Below are 24834 nucleotides of genomic sequence, written 5' to 3' on the forward strand. Positions count from 1 at the left end.
CTCCCATCCATGCATACTTCAAGACGCTAACTACTGCCCCCATTCACCTCTGAAGAAGGAGCCCAGCTGGCTCCGCAACGTTGGGTTTTAAAATTAGTTTTTGGTTGAAAATGTGCTTGAGTTTATTACAAAGCACTAGCGTGGCCGAATAAAGAACAAGGAGAAGCCCACTATTCCACAGAACACGCGATGCAAAACACGCCGTGTTCCAGCGATGAGAAGACAGCACGGGAGAGACACAACACGGACACACGAGTGCTGGCTTAACTGAGCATTTATTTCCAAGTAGCGAAGCAGGAGGAACGGGGAAGGCTAGAAAAAAAGATTGTACAAACAAGACGAACTCACCACAATTTGAAAGCTGATAAAAAATTCGAGGGGCAAAAGCACTGAAGTACGGGATATCTCCCTGCTGCATTCCTCTTCACACCTCATTCTCTTGTCCCTTTTCCAGTTCTCGGTTCATTCTTTTTCCTCTTCTTCACACCCTTTCTTTCTAGTTCTACCGCCGCTTTCTCGCTGTTCCTATGTGATTTCGCAACCTCTCCCCCGCTTCATTCCACCCATCTTCCCCTTCGCCCCTCTGCTACCCCTCACTTTTGTTTGTCAACTTTTGCATTCGTTGGCCGCCGTGCTTACTATGCACTGCACTTTCTCTGTCCCATACGCTTTTTCACTCTCTGTGCCTTTGGCCAGCGATGTTTCCTCAGGGTGTCTTGTTCAGCGTGCGTGTTCGCAGGTGGCTTTTAATGGAGCGGGGCCACATGTCTGAGGGGCGCTCTCCGAGTTTTGTTGTCTTTTTGTACATTTTTTCATCCCCCAAGGAATATTCTTATCTGCTGTTCTTACCCCAAATACTCCAAGCAGCCGAAATCGCCACTTTTTTCCAACGGCAACGCTCAAACCCGCTCAATACAGCGATGCGGCGAAGCAGACTCCTCGCTTTTCTCCTCCAGTATTCGACGGCAGCGCCCCGAGCGGCCGACCGCTTTTTTTTTTTGCTTCAGCTCCTCCCGCCGAAACCCGCTTCGCTCTTGCCACTACAACTACAGCGAAATAGAATAGGGGTAGTGTGCTCACTGGCCGGGCTGGAGTGAAGCCGCCGATGTCGAAAAATGGCGGCGGCGCTGCGGTCGTGTTCACTGTAGGAAGGCCGGGAAAGTGGCCCAAGCGTATGCGGGGGTAAAATACCGTGTTATTGCCAAAAGATCGTGCCTGCGCGGAGTAACCTAGCTTGCATGTGCGTTATTCAACATTAGCGGATGAAGGTTTAATAAAATCTTCATCCGCGCGAACACAGGTAGAGTCAAGCGCGTGGAGCGCAGGCGCACAGCGGCCGCCACTTTGCGATCCTAAGAACTCATCAGCTCAGATTGCGGACTCGACGCTAAGCGTCGTCCTACCAGCGCGACGTAAAGCAAATGCTTTGAGCCACCAATTCAGCTACGGCGTGTCGCTTTATTCCCAATTTTAACGTAGACAAATATCGCTTGGGATCAATGCTAATGGTGGCTGTGAAACTTCACACATCCTTGCAGTTCATTTCGCGACTCGCTCACTCTTTTTGAATTGCATGTACCTACCTACCCATCACTTTGAACTTGCATGCAGTAACTTCTCTGCCATAGCATCAGCCCAAAGGTTTTCAGCAGATTTTAAGTGAAACAACACACGAAGCCCTTCGTGTTCAAACGGGGAAAAGAAATTTAGTTACATCGTTTGAAATAAGGAGATAAGCTCCCAGGGAAAGCAACAGTGGCAGTGGTTCAGCTACGGCTCAACTTCAAGTGCTTGGCCCGTTCACGTCTGCTAGGCCTCTCAGTGTTGACTCCTTTCACAAAGAAGTGAAGCCTGACTACAATGTAAAACTTTACAATTTCCTTGGAAAGATCTTCTGCGTGAAGATTGCAACGAACATCTTTGCACAGCTTTGCTCTGACCACATCCAGGACATCAAAAATGCTCTCTGAATGGAGCTGGCTTTGGCTAAAGCATTCTGTGAAAAGGTTCTCGAGCTTCAGCACAAAATTGTAGAGCTGAGCAGAAGGTTAGATGAGTCCTCCCTTGTCGCAGTATTTGGTGTATCTTGCGAGCTGAAAGCTGTCATCAGTGGATGGCATAGTTAGAAGGCCAATGCAGCTTTCACATTTTGCCTTTAAGACACATTTTCGCGCTACATAGCCTGCAATGTGAAAAACTAGTTGTGAGTCACTGTTGACTACATGTTGACTATGATCATGACTCGTTCCAGCCTGACCAACCGGCAATTTCACTGTAGTTCCTGCTGGCATACGACGTTGAGGTACCTCAGCGGCATCTTTATCGTCTACATCAAGCAAGGAGGCCAATATGGAATCTAATATGGAAGTTATAAAATCGACAAACAGCCCACTGTTTTCAGCCAGTATTGTGGATTCCGTGATCACTTGAGCAAGTATTCTATCTTTCATGTTGTTCCTGGTGGTAAAACAGCCAATTATTTGGTTCCATTTGCCGACAAATGGGACGAAAAGAATAACCATGCCATGGTCAGAAGGCATATGCTGCTGGTCAGCCGATGTATATCTTCGCAAATCAACAAATCTTTCAATAATACCGGCTTTCTTGACAGATAAATGCTCAGACAGCTTTACTTCATCAATTACCAAGCCCCCATGCCTCTTGTATGGGTCAATGCCAGCAGTCTTGTCCTTTAGCTGCCTCATAACAGTGCTTTTAAAACCGAATGATGATCGGTAGGAGACCATGTTTTTTCTCAGGTGTTCGTACAGCCGTGGACTTTTCATCTTCGTCATTATACACTCTAGCAGCCACTTTTTAGTGTATCGAGCACCTTTCGCCTTTATCTTCGCAGCTGCAAAACACTGCCTGACAGCTTCCTGCTGTCTAGGTGGAAGATTCGATATTTGTTGCTCTAGAGCATCCTCTTTTAAAGCGGCAGCCTTCTTCTCTATTTGCGAAAGGCTTGAAGTTGAGCGCTGCAAATGGTCTGCTAGTCGGCGCTTCTTCTGTGCAAGTGTTTTCAGTTTGAGTGCAGCTGAGTGAATGCACTTTCGGGTTCTATTCACTCTGGATCGTCGTGTGAGCAGAACCCGTCTGAAGTACTTGCAAAAGGTGCACTGTCCATCTGAAAAAGTAAAAAAAGGTTGGCTGCAGATCTGAATGCCCTGTAAAACTACATAAACTAAACTCCACATGCTCTGCAACATGCGAAAAAAATGTAAATTGAAATATGTCATTACCTACTACTGGAACGGTGGTAAAGCGGCTTCTGCTGTAGATCTCGTCACGGGTGACAGCGTGGTCCTTAAGGTTCCGAGTCTAGCAATCTCCTGCATATTCTTTACAATGCATCGCGACACGACAGAGATGAAGAGCATCTACTTCTGTCAGAACGTTTACAGCTTCCGCTCGTGAATTTACAGGCCTTTCTTTGAATAAAACGCCCCTCAAATACACCGTGCAATGCAGCACTGAGGAAACCGGACGAAAAATGACTTTTTCCGACACCACTTCATTCCTTGCGTTTAGGACTGACGTGCAGTAAAACGTTCCGTCGTTTTGGCCAGGAAGCGCTTTCTTCGTCCAGAGCGCTGAAGGCCCACTCAAGCTTTCTATGTCTTCTCGCTGCAGTGACACGGAAGAACAAGCAAAGGCGTCCGATGGCACAGCGTCAGAGAGACTCTGTTCTGCCAGTTCCGTCACCGAAGTACCGTCAGTGGTAGCAACGCTCGCACCGTCCGCACCACCGGTATTTTGGCGAGAGCTTTCACAAGCTGCTTTGGATGTGGGTATTTCTTCGTCTCCACCTGACCGTTTTCTCTTGCTTGACTGTCTCGGCTGCGGCATTTTCTTTGACAGGTATTTCGGCAAGTTGGGCAAGAGGGTCGGAATGGCATCAGGTGTTAAAGCTGGCTTGCCACGAGGAATACGAACCTCTTCCCCTTGCACGACGTGGACGTAATCGCGGATGACGAAGCGCGTCTCGAAATGTAGCTCACACACAGCACAACTGTCGTCAAGCTTTTTGTCCGAGCGACGCAGGTTTCTTTCCCACTGCTCCCTCAAAGCGGCCTCCTTCGGCACGCTGAAGAGGGCTACCTTTGGGCCATCTTTCTTGTAAGCATAGCCGGTATTGCAACCCGGCGCGAAGCAATGGTTCTGCCGGCGACCCGGCATTTCTTTTCCCTTACGGAAATCTTGCAGTCTATCCAGGATGGTACAGCCTCGCCTTGAAGGTTCGTGGGACAAGAAATAATGCCCTAAGCACGCCACAGAATCCTCCACAGCAACCACAACACATACACAACGCCACGACGACCAAAAAAACAACTCCCAAGCGCGTCACCGTGCGGCGGTGGCTACAGTGTTTGGAACGGTAGCGGCACCTAGCGGACAAGCGGGAAACTAAAAATTGTCGACATCGGCGGCTTCACTCAGGCCTATGGAGACGCGGCGCAGTGAGCACACTACCAAATATTCTAGTGCACTCTACTACAACCTTCTAGAACACTGTACTCATGCTAGGGTGGCTAGACTGGGGCCCACTCTAGCCACCTTACTCATGGGCTGCGTTCCAATACTCCCAAGTAGACGGCTACTTAGACGTCTAGCCGGACAGCCGCCATCATGGGACGCGTTTCATTTCTCGGCGAAACAGTCTAATAAGACTGCTTCGCCGAAGTCCACATCGATGCAGGCTAACTTGCTGTCTAAAGATGGCGGAGCTGATGTACGCGGATGAGCGAGTCGTGCGCTTGCGGGCGTCGGACTGTACACGGAGTATAGGAAAGGAAAAATGTGTCATTCCATGTTATTTGGTACGCAAACTAGTGGCTAATTAATCTTCGTTGACGTGCGATTCCTAGCAGTGAATCACGCAGGAGAAAATCGTCCAGTTAGAGGTTTGCTACAGCAGCGGACGCTGTAGGTCTGTTTACGTGGTCCGGCATCTGACGATTAATTAGCACCTTGATTTTAGAGAATACTCGTCGCTGTCGTTGGTTTCCTCGACGGGCGTTAAGACGGCTGGCGTGACGGTTAACAAATGTGTTCTTCTGTTGCTGTATTAGTTGCATCAACTCTTTCGCGTGCATTCTTTTTTTATCTCTACACTCTCAGAACCAATACTCCGGCATGTTGCGAATTGATTTTAGTCTTTGCAGGATTAAAGATCGCTGCTGTCTTTAGGTCTCTCGCTGTCTCCGAGTGCCACGTACGGCAGACAGCAGGTTTAATGTCACGTATGTGTTTTCCTGTTGCAGTGTATATTAGCCGTATCGCATTTCGCGCATATTGATTAGTCTTTCGTATTCTTATGTTTACAGGACCGTCTGGACGAGCACGTTCGAGGAGCATGTACAGTTTAGCATCAATAATAAAAGAATAATCGCATATCTCTTTAGCGTCGTCTTCGGAGAGCGGCCCCGTCTGCTACAAGTTGACTGACCGATAGGCACATCCACCAGTCCGGTTTACGCTCAGTCATTGCAGAAGAAATGTGTAAGCTTGTTGAAAACACGTTTTTAATTATCGTTATTGCTCAGTTTGTGAAAAATAGTAGTACAACTGTTCATAAGCTTTAGTTACATTCTTACGCCGCGTGGCGGCGTGAGCAGTAGACAAGTTCCAATACATGGACATGTAGACTGCTTCCTAGACGTCACACTAGACGTCTTGTTAGACGTCTAGAGTATTGGAACCCAGCCATGCTATAGTGTACTAGATTAGGTGTAGTGGGGCGAGGACTGGAGCCGTTGTGAAGCTATAATCCCAGACACGCCTAGGTGGCGCTGCAGTACCTTTCACCTGGGTCATCGTCCGCACTCCCGCATGCTCCCACTCAAGCGGCGTTCTGGCGCGCGCATCGAATGTATTTTATGAAGTCGATTCAACGCTAATTTTATGGACGCTTAAAAGAAAAAGCATGCAATACTACATATATTGTTTACAAGTATGGCTATGCGGAGACTTCGCGAAAAAAACAAGGAACCTTTTACCACACACAGAACAGCATTTATTTTATTCAAATATACAGCACTGAAGGAAAAAGTACTGATAAACCGCAGTTCACGTGCTCCTGCTGAGCTTAAGATGTTTAGCTCGCTGCCGTTTTGTGGCATTTGAGCTATTCAGGCCCTTAACAAGGAAGTGCAAGCGCGTGAATATGTAAAATGAAACAAATTTTACACTCACTTGTTCCCTGTGCTGATCGCAACCAACACTTTTAGAGCTCAAAAAGTTTGCTTTAACTTGCGACGCAACATCACAGATGCTGTTGGTATGCAGCTCTGTTACACTGAAACATTTAGTGGATATATTTTCGAGTGCAAGCATGAAGTTGTACAGCACTTTTGACGGGTACAACAGTCCACCCCAGTCACATTGCTCAGTAAAGCTAGAGGGGAGGCGGTCAGAAGCTGCTGCTGCTGGCTCAACTAGTAGTATCTTCTTACACGATGCACAGTTGAGGCTGAGCACGCATTTTCGTGCTACATATCCAGCAGTGTAGTATATAAGTCGTGCATCGCTTCTCTCAATCACAAGTGAGAAGTGTTGAGCACCGCTGCGAGGGATTGTTTTTAAAGAAATTTCTGCTTCCTCGAGTTTGCCTTGAGCAAGCATCTCATCAATCCTTTTTGGCCCACGATGTGAGCATTCCCGATCCTCAACGCCAATAAGTGTACTAACAATGTCAGGCTCAGCATTAGCTCCATCAACGCTTCTGGCTAGGTTATAAAAGGAAAGGCAATTAACTGTTATCAAGAACTGCTCTGGTGAGGGGTGGGCATTGCAGCCACTTGGCTGACGAACAGCGCCAAAGAGGTTTTCAAGAGGCTCAGTGCTAGGCCGTGACATCATCATGTATTTGAACCCAATAGTCTGAGTCAGGTACTGCAACAGCGAAAGTGTACGCATGATAGTGACTCTGAGTCCCGTTGATGTCGATTCACTAACAAAACCACCCTTACAAGCTTCCCATCTCTTTAAATAATCCAGGAAGTCCACAAGGGTGGCTGCATCCGCAGAATTTGGCCTCAGTGCCTGAGCTGCATACCGGGACGTCATGAGACTAATTAGCTTCTCAATCCTTCTGCAAAAGCAAACAGCAAAAATGTAAATCATCGAACTATGCTCTCAAATAAGTAGAAAAACTGCTAAATGCCTACTTACACAAAGAACTCCTGAGTTGCAGTGATGCTGCCACATTTTCTATCAATTTCATTCTTGTAGAACATCATTCCTCTCAAGACATTTGATCCAAAAAGTTGAAATATATTAGACACTCATTTTCTCAAATGAGTTCGGATCAAGGTGGGCCTCTGTCAAACCAGGCATCACCTTCAGTGTCCTCACGTTGTTGTCACGGAGAAATGGCTCTCGGACTGGCCGTACAGATACCTAGAAGCAACAGCATAAAGAGGAGGAAACATTAGTTTCAGTAGAAATGCAACCTTCACCAAACAAATGACATACTTTTCCCTCTGGTGTAGTGAAGCCAGTCTTCAGCAGGGAATTCCGCAGGCACTTAATAAGGTGGGGGAAATCTGAGATAGAATGTAAGTTTCTTTCATTGTCCACAGGGTGCTCCATTTTGCAGACAATATTAGTTGCCGAAGCACACACTCCGGCCAATCTCCACATCTTGCGGTTCCAAGCCGCTCCATAACATGTAATGTGATCCACGAACAGACCTGCTTTCTCAGCAACGATGACCGCTTCAATCTTTATTTTGAACAGAATGTCACTTTTTATGTTACCTTTAGTAGCAAAAACTCCAATTATTTGTTTCCACTTTCCAGTAAATGGAACAAACATGACAATCATGCTATGGTCACATTGCAGGTGTTTATCTTCTGGTCTTGTAAATGTGCCGAGGTCAACAAGGCCTTGAATTTTTCCCGATGAAGTCACAGTGAAGTTTTCGGACAGCTTTACCTCGTCCACAAGAAGTCCGCCGTGCCTCTGGAAGACTGACATGCTGGAGGTCTTTAAAATATCTACAACTTTAGAGTTGAAGCCATATGATGACTTGTACGACCTTATGTACTTTTTGAGCGTGGTTTTGCTTGGCAAAATTAAGATATCATGCTTCCTGATATGGTGGTAAAGTCGAGGGCTCTTTAGCTTCATGAGTATGCACTCGAGTATCCACTCTTGACTGTAGTGCATACCTTTCCTGCTGGACCTTTTTGATGCTGCAAGGCACTGCCGTACACTTAGCTGTTGCTTGAGCGCCAAGCATGAAATATTTTTCTCTAATACTTCTTTCTCAATGCTTGCATTTTGCTTCCTCATTTCTTCAAGCCGCGCAGTCAGGGAGACTAATCCGGCAGTTGCACGACGATTCTTTTGACTAAGAAGTCGCACTTTGGCTGCAGGCGTACTGCGTAGCCTTCTCCGTTTCACCTCACTCAGCCTTGTGAGCAAGGCCTTTCTCAGGTACTTGCAAGATATGCAGGCTGTTCCTGTAACAAGCAAAACTCAATGAAAATCTGCATACAGGACTTTATTCTCACCAACGCTAAATTAATTGATAAATAGCACATTAAAAACATGCAACACCGCAATAGGAGAAAAAACGCAGCAGTGCAGTTCGTCGTTAAACATCGTAGAATTCACGATACCTGAATGAAAACCCTGATTCTTACCTTTTGATATCACACTTCCTCTGCATTTCTTGCTAAGGTCGAGTCCGTCGGCATGAATCAGTTGCTTCTCCAGTCCTTTTGTTAGGGACACAGTCACAAAATATGCTGGTTTGCCCACTCCCTTGCAGAGGTATAGGGACTCGGCATCATCCAGCACACATTTCGCTTCATCCATATCGCGGCACACTTTCTCAGAGATAAGGGTCCCCCGGCAATATGTTCTACAAATTACTTCACCCGAATTACAACCACAGTTCGCAAAAACAGTCTTCTCGATGACGACAGAATGAGCTTCGCTGTCGTACGAGGCCTGCACGTATGCAGCACCAGCATAATTTGGAAATTTGTGCATAGCCCATTGATCGGTCGGTTTTGGAATATTTTCAATGTCACATGGAAAGGCTGGCTCCACACATTCGTCCGGTTCGCTGGGTTGCGGCATTGCACAGCAGCCATGTATGTCTTCATCACAGAATTTCTTTGTTCCGTCATCTTTCGTTGCTTCTTCACACCGCCTCTTCGGTGGCGGTCGTTCTCGAGTGGGCTTCTTCGAAAGATACTTCGGAAGGTTCGGCAGTATAGTGGGCACGGCGTCCGGTGAAAGCGATGGCTTTCCACGCGGCAGGCGCACCTCTTTTCTATCAATCACATGCACATAGTCTATCAAAATGTACTTATCCTCGAAGTGCAACTCACAAAGAGTGTCAGTCACTTCTAAAGCCTTGTCAGCGCGATGAAGGTTGCGCTCCCAAATCCGGCGCTTGCATTCGTCTTCGGGGACACCAAACAAAGAAAGTATTGGCGAGTTTTTAGCCCCGCTATACCCCGCCCTGCAACCAGGCGCGAAGCAGTAGTTCCTGCGCCGAGGCTTCATCGTGAAGAAAGAACACAGTACACCACGAACATCGGAGCACAGCGAAGCGTCAACACACAAGAAGCACGTGGAGACAGGCAAGCCGGCAAGCAGCCGCTGCGCCGCGGCGGAATCCCCAGGTGAAAGGCGCAGCTGCGCCACCTCGCGGCCGCTTGAGATTTCTGGGATTTGAGCTTCACGCGCGCAGCCTACCAGGGCCTTCCCTCGGCCCACTACACCTAATCTAGTACACTATAGCCATGCTATAGTGTTCTAGAAGGGTAGTGGGTTCAGCAGCCGGCGCGCCCCATGCATTGCGGGGAGGCGGCGAGTGTGGACGGGACCCGGACGTTAGCGGCGGCGCTGTAGTCGCGTGGGCTGGCTGTTGGTGGCGCCCATGTGATGCCTCTCGCACGTTTGTTCACGCATGGTTTGCGGCCTAATAATAATAATAATAATAATAATAATAATAATAATTGTTTTTTGAGGAAAGGAAATGGCGCAGCATCTGTCTCATATATCATTGGACACGTGAACCGCGCCGTAAGGGAAGGGATAAAGGAGGGAGTGAAAGAAGAAAGGAAGAGGTGCCGTAGTGGAGGGCTCTGGAATAATTTCGACTACCTGGGGATCTTTAACGTGCACTGACACCGCACAGCACACGGGCGCCTTGGGGTTTTTCCTAAAAAAACGCAGCCGCCGCTGTTCTCCGTTTTTTCAGCGCATCACTTTAGTTTGTTTCGCTGGCTGCCTTCTTCATTCGTGAAAAGTTGCAACCGTCAGCGGCAACGACACTGCTTTGCTCCCGGGTGTCAAACCGGCTACAAGTGGACTAAAGGAAAGCAGCCGTCGTTGTTTACCGTGCCGAAAGATGAGGAAAGACGCAGAACTTGCCAGTACATCATGACATCCAGATTGAGCCAGGATCTACTGGAAAATTTATTTCGCATATTCAGGCAATCGTGCGGTTCCAACGACCACCCAACACCGACACAGTTTCTAATTGTCGTCAACTGCTTGTCGTTTTATAATCTGGCCAAGACAGTGCGCTCAGGCAATGCTGACATTAAGGGAGGTAGTGGAGAAATAAGTTCTCTCCTGGGTGCGTGCGATGCTCCTGCACAAGACAGGGTTGCTGCAATCGTCCAGCTCATCGAGAAAGGCAACCTAGCTTCAGCCGAGCGCATGCTTCAGAGTATTCCTGCTGAGCACAGAGAGTATCTAAAGCAGAAGAGCGACGACCGCCTTATACATTATATGGCAGGGTATGCTGCCTGAAAGTTTGACACGTTATCACTGCACGCACTGCAAAGCCTATTGGAAAGCTCCAATAAGGAAGGCAGAAATTCTGAGTTCAATGATATGTGGCAAGGGAGGGTTGTTGTATCCTTCGCAAGAACTTTTCCGGGCAGAGAAGAAGTTAGAGGATATATATTCACTGCTTTCTTCAGTCGCGAGGAACTCTGCAGGGAGAGCTTAGTAGATGTAATGCTGCTTGTGAAGGCAACTTTTGGTTATGCCTTAGGTTACAGCCAGCACGCAGATGAGCTCACAACTGCAGAGTTGATGAAGTTCTATGTGCTGACAAGGCTGCACTTTTATGTAAAAGGGCTGAACCAATCGCGACAAGAACGGCGGAAAAAGAAATTACACACGAAGGTAAGCCGTTGTTCATAGTGCCTCTCTCGTAGCTGCCGTAAGCAGTGCCTTGAGAAGGAGGTGACTGCCCGTTTGTTGTACCAATAAAATTGTTTGGTGCAGTCCCAGTGGAAAGCAATATTAAGGTTGAAACGTTTAAATAAACGTCTCAAGAAATCGTGCCCACAATATTAAAACTCCGCAGCTTTCCATCATACGGCACGATTCAAATTCTTTTGTTCACGTGGCCATGGCTGTGCAAAATAGCCACCAGCACACGGTTGTAACTAATGCATTCACACCTCATTAAAAGTCGAACGAGCACTGGACTGTTTATATCCAGGAAAAGTACCAGGCAGCAGAATGTTATTGGCCCAAGCAAGGCAAATCATCAGTGGCCAATGCTTGCATGACTGGAGAAAGGTCAGATACCACATCTGAAGAAAAGCTGCAACCAATTAAAACTAACTGGTGTACCATTTGGTTTGCTTGGGCAACCACTTGAAACCAACTGGTGTACCGTTTGGTCTGCTTGGGCAACCAGTTAAAACCAAGTGGTGCACCATTTGACCTCAGTTGGAGAACCAATTCATTCCATCTGGTTGGGGCCCAATGGGTGGCGAAAACACAATTGGATGACCAATTGGTTTCAATGGGAAAATTTCCAATTCAACCCATTGGTTATTTTTGACTGGGGTTCCCCTACTTTTTTTGCAGGTGTATTACGAAATTTCGCGCATTTTAGGAACCGCCGTGACCGCCTACTAATTGCATCACCGTGGCAGGAATTATCTTTCTAGATTTCAGTGAATGTGTACTTTGGAAAACAAAAGCTTAATATGATGAAATAAAGCCTCGTCGATTCGGGATATCTCTGTTCAGGATGCGTAAGTGCGCGTGCCGCAATTGTTTGGCTAACTTTAACAGTGAATGTGATTGCGCCTGGACGTGCATCGAAAATTTTGATTAAAAATAAGCGACTCATCCACAATTTTAATTCTGCCCTGTTTGTGAGCTCTGCGTTTAGAAATGCAACCGGATCGTCGTACGGCGGTTCTGTCTCTTCGTCGAGTCGGCTTTATCTTCGCCCAAACTTGTGGCATGTCCGCGTTTCCACCTTTTCTGGGCTCTTTGCCTTGATAGGTAGGTTTTAAGAAAGTATGCATTAGAGCTGCAGACGTCCGATTTTCGGTGTTGCACCAGATGCACACAGCTTTCTCGCGGGTATGTCGCGGGTTCTTTACAGCCAGTGCTCCGGTGGTGCCCTCTCACGCTGTCGACGTGAGATGCCGCACCCGCGGGCTCTCCCTTACCCCACTACCCCCTTCTTAACACTATAGCTATGGTATAGTGAACTAGAATACTGGGTAGTGTGCTCACAGGCCCCGCTCGGGGTGACCCCGCGGGTGTCGACAGGGCGGGGCGGCGCGTGGTGGCGCTGCAGGCGTCTTCACTGGTAGAAACGAGCGGCGCATTCGGCCGGCGTCGCAGTAGCAGTGGTAGCCGCGCCGACGAATTGAATTATTATCGTAACATTCGCGTGGGTGTCGCCGAAATGGCTTAGCGGATCTTGATTGCAACTTTATTTCTGGCATATGCACATGTTTATTTATTTCTCAAAGGTCCACAAATGTCATTGATGAGGGGTTACACGAGCAACTTTTATGAGTACGTTTGGTACGCAGGGATGATCACGTATTGTCACTCGTGCCTGCAATGTTTCCCTGGAGTTATAATGCACTGCACGCCGAGGGGTCATACAGCTTTTCTATTTATGCTCAAAGTCAATAGTAGTAGCATGTGGTGTAGCGGCATTTGATTCATGCCAGGGACAAACGCGGAATGAAAAGTTTCGACGGCGACAATTATATTTATTCGCAAGGAGCCAAGCTGCAGCACACAGAAAACAGAGGGGCAGGGAGACGATAGGTAGAAGGAAGACACGTAAGTGAGACAAAGTATAAGGGGGGGGGGGTTATCTACATTATTTACAACTGACGCTTTGCGCTGAACACGAAGAGTGGACAGAACAGTAACTTCACATTTATTTGGACAGCCATGCAGCCGCCACTGCTATTTGAAAAAAAAATGAGGCAGATTTGTCATCACTGCTTACATTTATACTCGCTCATTTCGCCTCTGGCCGCGGTGGCTCTGTGGTTATGGCGCTCGGCTGCTGACCTTGAAGACGCGGGTTCGCACCCGGCCGCGGCGGTCGAATTTCGATGGAGGCGAAATTCTAGAGGCCCGTGTACTGTGCAATATCAGTGCACGTTAAAGAACCCAGGCGGTCGAAATTTCCGGAGCCCTTCATTACGGCGTCCCTCATAGTCTGAGTCGCTTTGGGACGTTAAACCCCCATAAACCAAACAATTTAGCCTGTTATTTTTCCCATCTTATTCTAGCACTTAGAGCAGCGTTAGAAACGGCTCAGTTTAAGGTGCTTCGCCCGTTCGCGTTTCTCTGCTTTTTTTTAATTAACTCCTTTAACATAGAAGTGCAGTCTAGTTACCAAATAAAACCTGATTATTTCCTCAGAGAGGCCTTCTGCGTGAGCGGGCAACCAACTTCTTTCTGCAGTCTACTTCTGACCACTTCCAACACATCAAGAATGCTTTCGGAATGTAACTCATTGCAACTAAAGCATTCTGTGAAGAGGTTTTCTAGCTTCAAAACAAAGCCATAAAGCTGCGCCGATGGGTACAGCAGTCCTCCGTGGTCGCGGTACTTTGTCAGCCTCGCAAGAAAAAAGTTATCATCGGTAGACTGCATTGTGAGCAACGTTATGCACGTTTGGCAATTTCTCTTCAATACACACTTCCGTGCAACATACCCTGCTACGTAGAAAACAAGTCTACTGTCACTTCTAGCTACGTGCTCATTGTAGTCATGTGCAGGCACACAAGTTGAAATATGTTCTTGTGCGGAGGGCCTTGACAGTGCATTTGAAGGCTGCTTATCTGGGCATGCTCCATCATCTCCGTCTTCAAAATATAGCAGAGAATCTAGCACTGTCTCAGGATGGTTGCCCTGTGATGCACATTTTATGAGCCCATAAAATGAAAGGCAATTAACTAGAATTAAAAATTGGGTTGGTGTAGGGTGCTGGTTACATCCTGAAGACTGCCTTATTATTCCAAACAGATTCTCAAGAGGATCCTGGCGAAGCTTTGCAGTCATCATATATTTATACTTTAGCTTTTCTGTCAGGTATGTTAACAGTTGAAGTGTGCTGGAAATAGTCACACGAAAACCAGTGGCTGTTGAGGCACTAAGAAAACCACGACCACTTTTTACCAAGTGCCTCCCAGTCGTCGAGGAATGCTAAAAATGTCTTCAAAACATTGTGACGCTTTGATTCCGGCCGCAGAGCCTCTAGTGGAAACCGGGTAGTCATGGCCTCTATGAGCTCGTGGATCCGTCTGCACCACACAAAATAAAGAGACCCTCAGCACTTGACACAATGACAAAACATTTGTTGTAACACTAGCCTGGAGAGTTTCTGAACAGAGTTTTACAGGTGTACATAGGTTTGTAGCTGGCTGCTAGTAGTGTATTATTTTGTAGTAGTATTGAGCATAATAGATATTTACCAGAATCAGGAAGAAGGCGCGCGAGTGCTCTTGACAAAAGACCAATAAGTCTACAAAAGCTCTTAGGCCCGTGGCCGACATGTGAACTACAAAAGCGAGCACTTGTTCCCTTGATATCATTCCTTGAGGACAGCGGCATCCTTCGGCAATACTAGTTTATTAGAATTGGAGTCAATGCTAGAGCTCTGACCTCTCAGAGCGTGAGTGCTTCAATATCTTTGTTATTTGCTTTTGCTGTGCGTACTGCAAATAAGCTTATGTTTCGTTCTTCTGTCCTGTTTTATGTATGTTGTATTGTGTACTGTTGTCTTAACATTCAGTGTTTTTGTTCGCTCATTAGTGTTACTTCTCCTGACGCTTGCACTTTGTTTTGTATGTTGAACTGTATATCTTGGGACCAAGTGTTGCAATGAATTCTTGAAAAGGAGTAGCCAGAGCCGCTAGGCAGCACCAACCTCTCCTTTATTGTTCATATAAAAAAAGGGAAATTGAATGAAATTGGCAAACAGTTCTGCTCACCTGAAAAATGCTTGTGTTCCAGCAATACATCCATATTTTTTCTTCAATTTCGGCTCGTACAGGTGAAGACCTTGCTGGACTTTCATTCCAAAAAGCTGGAACGCATACGAAACTCGCATCTTCTCAAAATTGTTCGGCTCCATGTGGCTTCGCGTGATTCCAGGCATAGCCTTGAGTGTCAGTGGTAGAGTCCATTCTGAATGCCTCCTTCACATGCTCCACCTGTGAAAGAGGATTCTTGTTAGACACCAATGTATGTAGCAACTATCTGAAACTGAACGGTCATATTGAGTGAAACGTACTTGTCCATCTGGAGTGTGAAATCCATTCTTCAGAAGGCAGTTCCGTAGGCACTTCAATAAGTGAGGAAAATCTGATATAAAGAACAAGCTCCTTGAGGGTTCCACTGGATGCTGAACTTTACATTTCACAGAATCAGAAGTTCCTTGAATACCCATTAATCGCCACATCTTGCAATTCCACGTCGCACCATCACACGTAATAAAGTCAACGAAAAGGCCACTGTTCTCAGCAAGAATAGTAGCTTCTATAACTACCTTTGTTAAAATTTCTGCCTTCATATTGCCGCTAGTCGCAAAGCAGCCAATTATTTTGCTCCATTTGCCCACAAAGGGTACAAAGAGGACAGCCATCCCATGATCAGATGGCAGACGCTGTTGGTTGGGTGTGGTGAAAGGGCCCAAGTCTACAAAGCCTTCGATAAAGCCACGTTTCACGGTCAGGCTTTCAGAGAGCTTCAGCTCATCAATAATGAGGCCACCATGCCTCCTGTAAGGGTCAATGTCAGCAGCCTTTGCCTTGATCTTTTTCAAAACGTTCTCATTGAAGCCAAATGATCGGTATGAGGCAAGGTACCGTTTCAGAGTAGACTTGCTTGGGAGACTGAGGATGTCATTTTTCTAATGTGCTGATAAAGCTGTGGGCTCTTCATTTTCATGATTAAGCACTCAAGCACCCATTTCCTGCTGTAGCGCATGCCTTTCGGTTTCACCCGTGCAGCAGCAAAGCATTGACGGACAGCCTCTTGCTGCTTTGGGGGTAGCAATGAGATTTTTTCGTTGAAAACATTCTCCCCTGTAGATGCTGCACGTTCCTGCGCTTTTTCCAAGGCTGCAGTCACGCTCTGAAGACGCCTCACAAGTCGCTTGTTCTTCCGTGACAGGGCCTTAACCTTCTGTGCAGATGAGCGAGCTGACGTGGCAATCTCCCGCTGAACCCTAGAACGGCGTGTGAGCACAGCTTTTCTGAAGTATTTGCAGGAGACGCATCGCCTACCTTTAAAGAGCAAAGCAATACATTATTTCTAATTGTTTATAAATGGTCTCAAAATATCCGCAGCACGCTTACAGAAAAAAAAATGTTCAATTGAAAAAGAAGAAAAAATTGTGTGAATACCTGGTTCAGTCACTGTTGTTAAGCAGGTATCGCTGAAGCATGTGTCATCACGTGTGACAGCATGACCGCTAAGCTTTTCAGTGAGGTAGGCGCTGTTGTATTCCTGGGTCTTCAGTACTGTACAGAGTTGAAGTGCGTCAACGTGCTCAAGGACACCTGCTTCCAATTTTGAAGAAATGGTTTTTTCCTCTAGCAAAAGGCCGCTTACATACACTTTGCAAGAGTGGACAGAATGGCCAGGAAGAAATATCACAACTTTTTCGGAGACAACTTCCATTTTAGAACTTAATACTGAAGTGCAGTAGAAAACAGCCATCATGGTCCGGAAGCATGTTTTTTGCTCAAAAATTCGATGGCATCTTCAGTCTTCCAGCATATTCTTCTGATGCACAGGCATTAGAATGATTAATGGAGACGCATGCTGAGTCATCATATTCCGAGTTTGGGCACTCCGAGGATTGATCTTCCGTTTGCTTCTGGTGGTCTGAGGCCGGTTCCTGCTCTTCTGTTGATACTGGTAGAGAGACAGCGGGCGGACTTGAAAATTTTGTTTTCGAGGACCCATGAGATTCAGCATCAGCGGGTATCCTCCTCTTTCTTTGTTGCCTTTCTTTCGGTAGCTTCTTTGAAAGGTAGACCGGCAGAATCGGCAACAGCGTTGGTACGGCATCAGGGGATAGTGCTGGTTTCCCACGAGGAATGCGGACTTCACAATATGAACATAGTCCCGTAGAACGAAGCGCGGTTCGAAATGAAGTTCACAGACAGCGCAGCTCTCATCTAGCCTCTTGTCCGACCGACGGAGGTTGCTTTCCAATTGCTTTTTTAGAGCGTCATCTTTGGGAACTCCGAACAGGGCTATCTTTGGGCCACCTTTGGTATGCACACAACCGGTCATGCAACCAGGCGCGTAACAGTCGTTTTGGCGGAGGCAGGCATATTAGCAGTTAGTTTCAGTGCAGCAACCAGCTAGCAAACGCCAGATGTCCTGTTACCACGCCGTGTGTGAAAGAAAAGCATAACAGCGGTCCAACCACGTGGCAAAACACGACCACACAGACGTAAATGGATTATATTAGTAGAACTTGGTGTAAACAACACTTTCACTGTCGACGGGAGATTGAACAAGCACTGGCGCCATACGTGAACAAAAACGTGAAATGATCCCCGAGAAGCACTGAAACCAGCGCAAAACCGCACAGCAGAACAACGAACCCACAAATACGCACGGCGCACTGCCAGCGACGGCAAATCCTACCGTGAAGTCTACTGTGTCGCTACCTCGTGTCAACGCCGCGAAGCACAAGCCTGTTGACCGTGGCCTACGCGATTAGTTCCGGCGGCGCGCCGTTGCTCCGGCCGTCCCATTCGGCGCGTAGCGCAGCGGAGAAGTGTAATCACGGCCGGTCTCGAGATGGGCGCGCGCGCTCTTTCATACGGCCTTCGCATTCGCCGCAGAAGCAATGCGTGCGAGTTTTTCTCCGGGAGTAGTAGTAGTAGTAAAAACATTTATTTTCACAGAAGGAAGAGTAAGGGAGTAGGGTGTTGGGGATAGATAGAAGTGGAGCTGCAGTGGTCGGTATTCCCTAGTCCAGGATCCCGTTGGCCTCCGCCGCTGCCTTGGCCCTCGTCACCAGCATAAGCTGTGTGCTCGGGTCGGAGTCAGCCAGGAGGGCCTCCCACTGCTCTAGACTAGGGCTATTTATCTTTGGTAGTAAAGGGCTTTTTTCACAGCCCCAGGTGGCGTGGTACGTTGTGGCGTAGCCCCCACACCACACGCACTCTTTCGCATATCTGTTCGGCCACATTTTATGATACATGGCTCTGCTTGGGTAGGTGTCTGTTTGTAGTCTTCTGAGCGTGGTGGCCTGCTCTCTGTTGAGGATATCCGCCGGAGCCGAGTACTTCTTGCGCGCTCCCAACAACGCCTTCATTGCCTCCCCGTACGATTCTGGCGTGCTGAAGGGTTCGACCGGCAAACCCGCCCTCCGGTTCGTGAACCCTCGGACAACGGTGTCTGCCATGAGATTTCCCTCAACCCCAGTGTCAGGGACCCAAATGATGGTGTGTTGAATGTGTGTGTTGTTTGATCCATGTCTGTGTTGGTTTTGTGCGAAGAGAATCCTCGCGGCTTTTTGGCCGATCCTGCCATCTCTGTATGCCCTCGCTGCAGCCTGAGAATCCGTCGCTATCCAGTAACTCAGTCCCTGCCGATGGGCTTCAGTCAGGGCTAGAGCTATGGCGATCTCTTCCGCTGCTTGAGTTGTCCTTGTGCGCACTGATGCACCAGTAATTATCTTCCCATTGGCGTTCACCACTGCTACCGCCCTAGCGTTTTCCTTCGTTCTGTACTTGGACGCGTCAACATACAGAACCATCTGTTTCTTCTTTAGGAACCTGTCCAACTCCAATGATCTCGCCGCCCGTCTTCCTTCGTGGTTCTTCGGGTCCATGTTTCTGGGCACTGGTTTAACCAAGAAAGTGCTCCTAATTTGGCTGTCAATGTCTGTCTTGTCTTCGCCCTCGCCTTCTGCCGGGTATCCTAGCTTTAGCAGTAGTGCACGGCCAGTGGCTGTTCTTTTAAGTCTTTCGAGTTGAAATCTGAGCATAGTTTCACTGTGCTCCTCATAGGTGCCGTACACACCCATGTTCATTAACTTTTCTGTCGAGGCGCAGGTCATGACGCCTAAGGCTTGCTTATACGCCTTTCTGATGCATGTTTCCATTTTGTTCTTTTCCCCTTTATTAGGTTGTAGGTACGGAAGCGCGTACGTCATCCTCGGTATGATGAGCGCAGAAGTGATCCGTAACGCATCTCGCTCCTTCACCCCTTTTCTCTTGTTCGTAATCCGGCTTAACATCCTGCATATCTGTTTCGTGGAGTGTTCCAAGAGCTGGATGGTATGGTCTCGTTTGCCTTTCTCCTGCAGCCACATTCCCAAGATGCGAAGCTTATGTGTCCTTCTTACGGGTTGTCCATCGATCTCTAACTCTAGCGATCCCCTGTCCTCTTTGTTTTTGTGAAGTCTAATAAATTCTGATTTTTCTGGAGAGCACTGCATCCCGCTAAATAAAGCAAATTGACCGATCTCATCCGCCGCTCTTTGCAGTATTTCTTGCTTGTGTCCTGTCGATCCTTTTGTCGTCCACACTGTTATGTCGTCCGCATAAATTGAATGTTCTACATCTTTGATGTTTTTCAGTCTCCTAGTTAATCCAATCATTGCTATGTTAAAGAGCAAAGGTGAGATGATGGATCCTTGTGGTGTCCCTCTGTTTGGCGTCGTCTTCTTTTCTGACCTAATGTTGTTGATGCCGATCGTTGCTGTTCTGTTAGACAGGAAGGCCTTTACGTATGCGAAGATCCTCTCCCCACAGTTTGTTGTCGAGAGTTCTGCGAGAATGGCGTTGTGGCTGATGTTGTCGAAGGCCCCCTTGAGGTCTACAGCCAAGATTACGCCTTCTCGAGTCCCCGATATTTGTTTTAGTACCATGTCTCTTAACTGGAGCATCACGTCTTGCGTGGAGAGTCCTGTTCTGAACCCGAACATAGTATCCGGAAACAGACCGTTGTCCTCCATGTAGTTGCTCAGTCTAGTCTTGAACACTTTCTCGTATAGTTTACCAAGGCATGAAGTTAGCGATATCGGCCTAAGGTTCTCTAAACTGGGTGTTTTCCCTGGTTTAGGTATCACGATAATCTCAGCGTGTTTCCACTCCGCCGGGACCGTGCCCCTTTCCCAGTGCTCGTTGATTAGTCCGGTCAGGCTTTCCATTTGGTCATCACTGAGGTTTCTGATCATTGCATTGGTTACTTGATCTTTTCCCGGTGTTGTGTTCCTCGTGAATGACCTGGCAGCCGCGTATACCTCGTATTCTTTTATCGGGTCATCCAGCTTCGAGTTCCTTGTCCCTGAATATACCATGGTGCAGGGTGGCACCTGCGTGCTTCCGACGTACCTGGACCAAAGAAAATCTGTAATCTGGGCGTCCGTGCCCTGAAAATTGTGCGTGATACGTTCTATCGTTTTGCTGTTTTCTCTCTTCGATTTTGTCGGGTCTATGAGGTGCCTGAGCAGCGCCCATGTTTTAGCGCTACCCAAGTTGCCGTTTAGTTCATCGCAAATTTGGTGCCAATTGTCTCTAAGTAAGTTTGCGGTGTGGTCTTCTATCTCCTTATTGATTTGAGCTATTCTGAGTCTCAATTTTCTGTTATGTTTTTGTTTCTTCCATCTTTTCGTCAGCCCCCTACGAGCCTCCCAAAGATGTAGCAATCGTTTATCCGCACGTGGAAATTCATCGGTAACCTCTAGCGTCATAGTATTGTCTCTGTGGACCTCCCGTAGTCGTTTGGTCCAGTTTTCGATGTCCGTTATCGCATTTCTTCCGCCTTCATTCTCCAACTGTTGTCGGAATTTTTTCCAATCTGTGATTTTTGTCTTCCTCTGGATTGTGCTGAACCTTGTAAGTTTAATTTGCGTTTGAATTACGTAGTGGTCGCTTCCGAACTGCTCCCCGGTGTTAGACCATTCGTAGTCTAGGATTTTTCCTATGATGGTCAAATCAGGGCTAGTGTCTCTTGAAACGCTGTTTCCGACCCTAGTAGGGTATCTGCTATCGGTAACGATTTCCAGCCCGTGCGTGTCCACTCCATCTAGGATGGTTTTTCCTTTCTTTGTATTCATCTTGTAGCCCCACTCTTTGTGCGGAGCATTGAAATCTCCTACAATCACAAGGTGGTTTTGTTTTACCAGGCCGATCACCGCTCTAATGATTTCTCTGAAGTCATGTCTCCTCTTGCGCGGTGGGGAATAAATGTTAAGTACGAACAGGCTCTTCTCCCCGCGCTTCTTAGGTATTACCTCTATTAAAAGGTGTTCTATATCTTCTTCTGGCGTCGTGTGCTTGTGCGTAGTGACCCCCTTCTGACATAAAATGGCCACTTTTTTATATCTTTCATCTACTATGGTGTCGTAGCCGACTATCTTCGGCGAAGTGTTAGTTTCTTGCAGCGCTATTACAGTAGGTGGGTGTTTATGCTGCATTACATGTACGTTGAAATCGTTTTTGTTTCTAAATCCTCTACAGTTCCATTGCCATATTGTAAATTTTTCTTCTGCGTTAGCCATGATGTGACACTACTGCTGCGCCGCGAAGATCTTCGCGCTTTCGTTTAGGTCGACCTGTTCTGGTGCTCTCTTGTTTTGTCTCCTGAACAGTTCTGCCAGTCTCTGATCGGTCGCGTTCAGTCTGGTCATGATTTGTTCCAGCGTCGTCAAGACTGTTTTCTGTTGTTCCTGTATTTGGTGTAGTGGTTTAGTAGCATCTATTGCTTCCGTTACTTGCGGTTGTACGGCTGCCGGCCCCTGCGTGCTTGTTGTCGTCGAGGGCGATTGTACTCCGTGTACTTTTCCTTGGTTTGTTTGTTCTCTTTGTTGTCGCTGTTCTATAAACGAAAGCCTCCTTTTTAGTCGTTCGTTTTCCTCTCTAAGTTCCCTGTTTGTTTTTTCTAGAGCTTCGAATCGAGCCTGTATGGAATAGTCTAGAGCAGTGGGATAGACTGGAGACTCGCTCCTAGACTGACTCACCTTCTTGGACTTCTTGGTCTTCTGTTTGGTTGCGGAAGCGTCATGAGCGTTCCCTGGAACCCAGGCGTTGCCGCCACCGTGGTCGGTGGATCTCGCGTCTGCTAGCCCCGGAAAGTCTCCATCTTTGAAGAACGGCGTTCGGCTTCTGCTGCCGCCGCGCCTATTCCGAGACGCAGATCTCGAAGATCCGTTCTTTCCTCTCGTTTCGGCTTCCTCGCTGTCGAACCACCGCGGCCTGTGGCCACCGTGGTAATTACTTTCTTTTTTCTTGCCTTGCTTGTTCTGCTGGCCTTTCTGCTTGAGGCGTCTCTTGCATCCTATATCGCCCGTGGCGTGAGCGTCGCCGCACCACTCACACCTGGGCTCCCCACACTCGTGTCCGTCGACGTTGGCACGTTTGCATCTAGGACACTGCGGAATGGGTTGTGGTTCCGGGCAGACGTCTGATCGGTGCCCCTGCAGGTGGCATCTGAAGCACACCTGCTTCGTAGGTTGGTAAGGGTAAACTCTGTACAGTCCTCCCATCACTGCGACTGTCTTGGGCAACCTCGGTCCATCGAACGCGATGAGCGCTGACTCTGACTTCCCGAGCATTCTGGCGTAGACTGCACGAATTCCCGGCGTTGCTACTTGGATGTGGTTCATTAGGATTTCTTGCGTGGTGCCGGCCATCACTCCGTGCACCACACCCCGGACAGTTCCCTCCGCTGTGGAGCAGTAGGCATTGAACTCGAATTCTTTGTCTCCGAGGCACAACTTCCTCGTCTTTTGCAGAGCTTCTGCCTTCGCACCATCTGGCGTCCGGACTATTATTATGTTTGAGATGGCTTTCACCGCGACAAGCATGTCGCCGATGTAGACCAGGTTGCATTCCTTCACCAGGGCGTGTATGTAATCGCTGGGCTTGAAATCTCCCACTCTTAGGTTGTGGCTCTTCGGTCGGAATACGATTTTGTATCCGCCTTTCGGGAGCTGTACGAAATCTCGCCTGTTACCAGCGAGCGTCTTCAGTTGTTTGTTTACAGCGGACGCCGGTGGCGCGTTCGGGACCATGGCGTTCGGTCCCAGCGTCCCAGGTTTCTGCTGCTGCGGATCGCTCGTACTCACTGGAGTCTTGTTTGCCTCGGAAGGTGTACTTGCTTGACCGGTAGCTTTCCTATCCTTCTGGGCTCTGCGCTCCACTAATTCCTTCATCACTCGCCACGGGGTCTCGTTGACTGGGTAGACTCTTGGTTGTTCTTGCGGTCCCCTCGTACCTCCGGCGTTGCTGATGCTTGCAAGCTCCATGGCTTGGGGCTGGTCCGTACCCGGGCTATTTTCAATAACCGGGGCCGTAATGTGTGCCGCAGTCGATGCTGATGCCATGCCGCCGTCGAGGCTGCTCAGCCCCGGTAGGGCCAGCGAAGCCCATGCGTCTCCTGCTTCGGCCACGGCCGACGCTACGTCGGCGTTAGGGTGAGCGTGACTCTCGCCGCCTCAAGATTTCAATGACCCGTAAGTGGAAATAGATTCTACTCACAGAGATAAAATTGGTGTTCAGATGGTCCTCGTAACTTCACGGAACACATCCAATAAACACTTTGCATTAAACTCGGGTTTTCCGGTCAAAAACACTGACGATTCACGGAGCCCATGCAGAGCACGTCCGCGTTCCCGCGCAGTTCACTCGAAGTCTCCGGGAGTTACGCCGCCTGCCGCCGCTAGAGGCGCGACGACCCCACCGCTCGCTGCCCGCCTGCATCTGCGGCGGCGGGTGGCTTTTGACTGGTTTTGCGCTGTGGTCCGCTGCTTCATGGTGAGCGCAGCACCGAAGTCAAAGAAAACAAAATCCAGATGCTTAAGCTGCGTATCGGCAGCAAAGTCCACATGTGCACAGATTCTTCGTCACAAACTTTGCTCGATGAAAACATTTAAAATGAGGAATCCCTCTCCCATTCCTCACAACTATGTCGAGCATTTCTGTTTTTCAATCCAGAAGGAAATACTGTGATCACTTCCTCTCTTATATATCATGGTCTGTGATTAAATGACAAGTTAGTGCTAAGAGGAAGATAATGAAAACTCAGAGAAGGAACGTTTTGTGCTCTTCCCATAAAAATGTACTATATCGGAGAAAAAATTCTCTACGACGCTTGAGCCATAAATTCGATAGCGCCGTAGCTGGTGGCTTGAGACGATACTTGAGTCGTTGAACGGTCAAATAAATTGCGAGATTGCTGGGAGGTGTATATAGTACTTAATTACGCCGATATCGCTTTTCGCAAGTCCTGAATGAACTTATTTTCACCCTCTTATACCTCACAACTTCCTTAAACGAGAGGCCTGTATTGATATCTCAAAAGAATGCTAATTACTAATGTGCGAGCAAGTGTCAAGAAGCATTGTAATGAATTTTTATCTGCTCAAAGCCAATGGCCCGCGGCCTTTCTGATTTTGTTGTCAAACAAGAAGCCACCAGATCCCTCTGGAATGTCTGTATCCGCGTGCAAGTCTCTCTTCATATTCAAAATGGTCGTAAGCGCATTAGGCGTCTAATGTTTCAAGTTCCTGGTCACCTTTAAATTGTGCAAGGCCGA

General features: G+C 47.8%; 1 protein-coding gene across 3 annotated transcripts in view; it reads left to right on the plus strand.

Moving 5' to 3' along the window:
- LOC144124691 (uncharacterized) overlaps positions 1–24834 on the plus strand; it is a 202869-nt gene that overhangs the window by 170546 nt on the left and 7489 nt on the right. Inside the window, exon 3 of one of the 3 annotated variants that reach the window (XR_013313259.1) lies at positions 5328–5409. The exons of the other annotated variants lie outside the window; for them this stretch is intronic. The gene's annotated coding sequence lies outside the window, so the exon portion shown is untranslated. Of the gene's footprint in view, positions 1–5327; positions 5410–24834 lie in introns of those variants that run through there. 3 annotated transcript variants of the gene reach the window in all.

This window comes from Amblyomma americanum, chromosome 3, assembly GCF_052857255.1.
Source record: "Amblyomma americanum isolate KBUSLIRL-KWMA chromosome 3, ASM5285725v1, whole genome shotgun sequence".
NCBI lineage: Eukaryota > Metazoa > Arthropoda > Arachnida > Ixodida > Ixodidae > Amblyomma > Amblyomma americanum.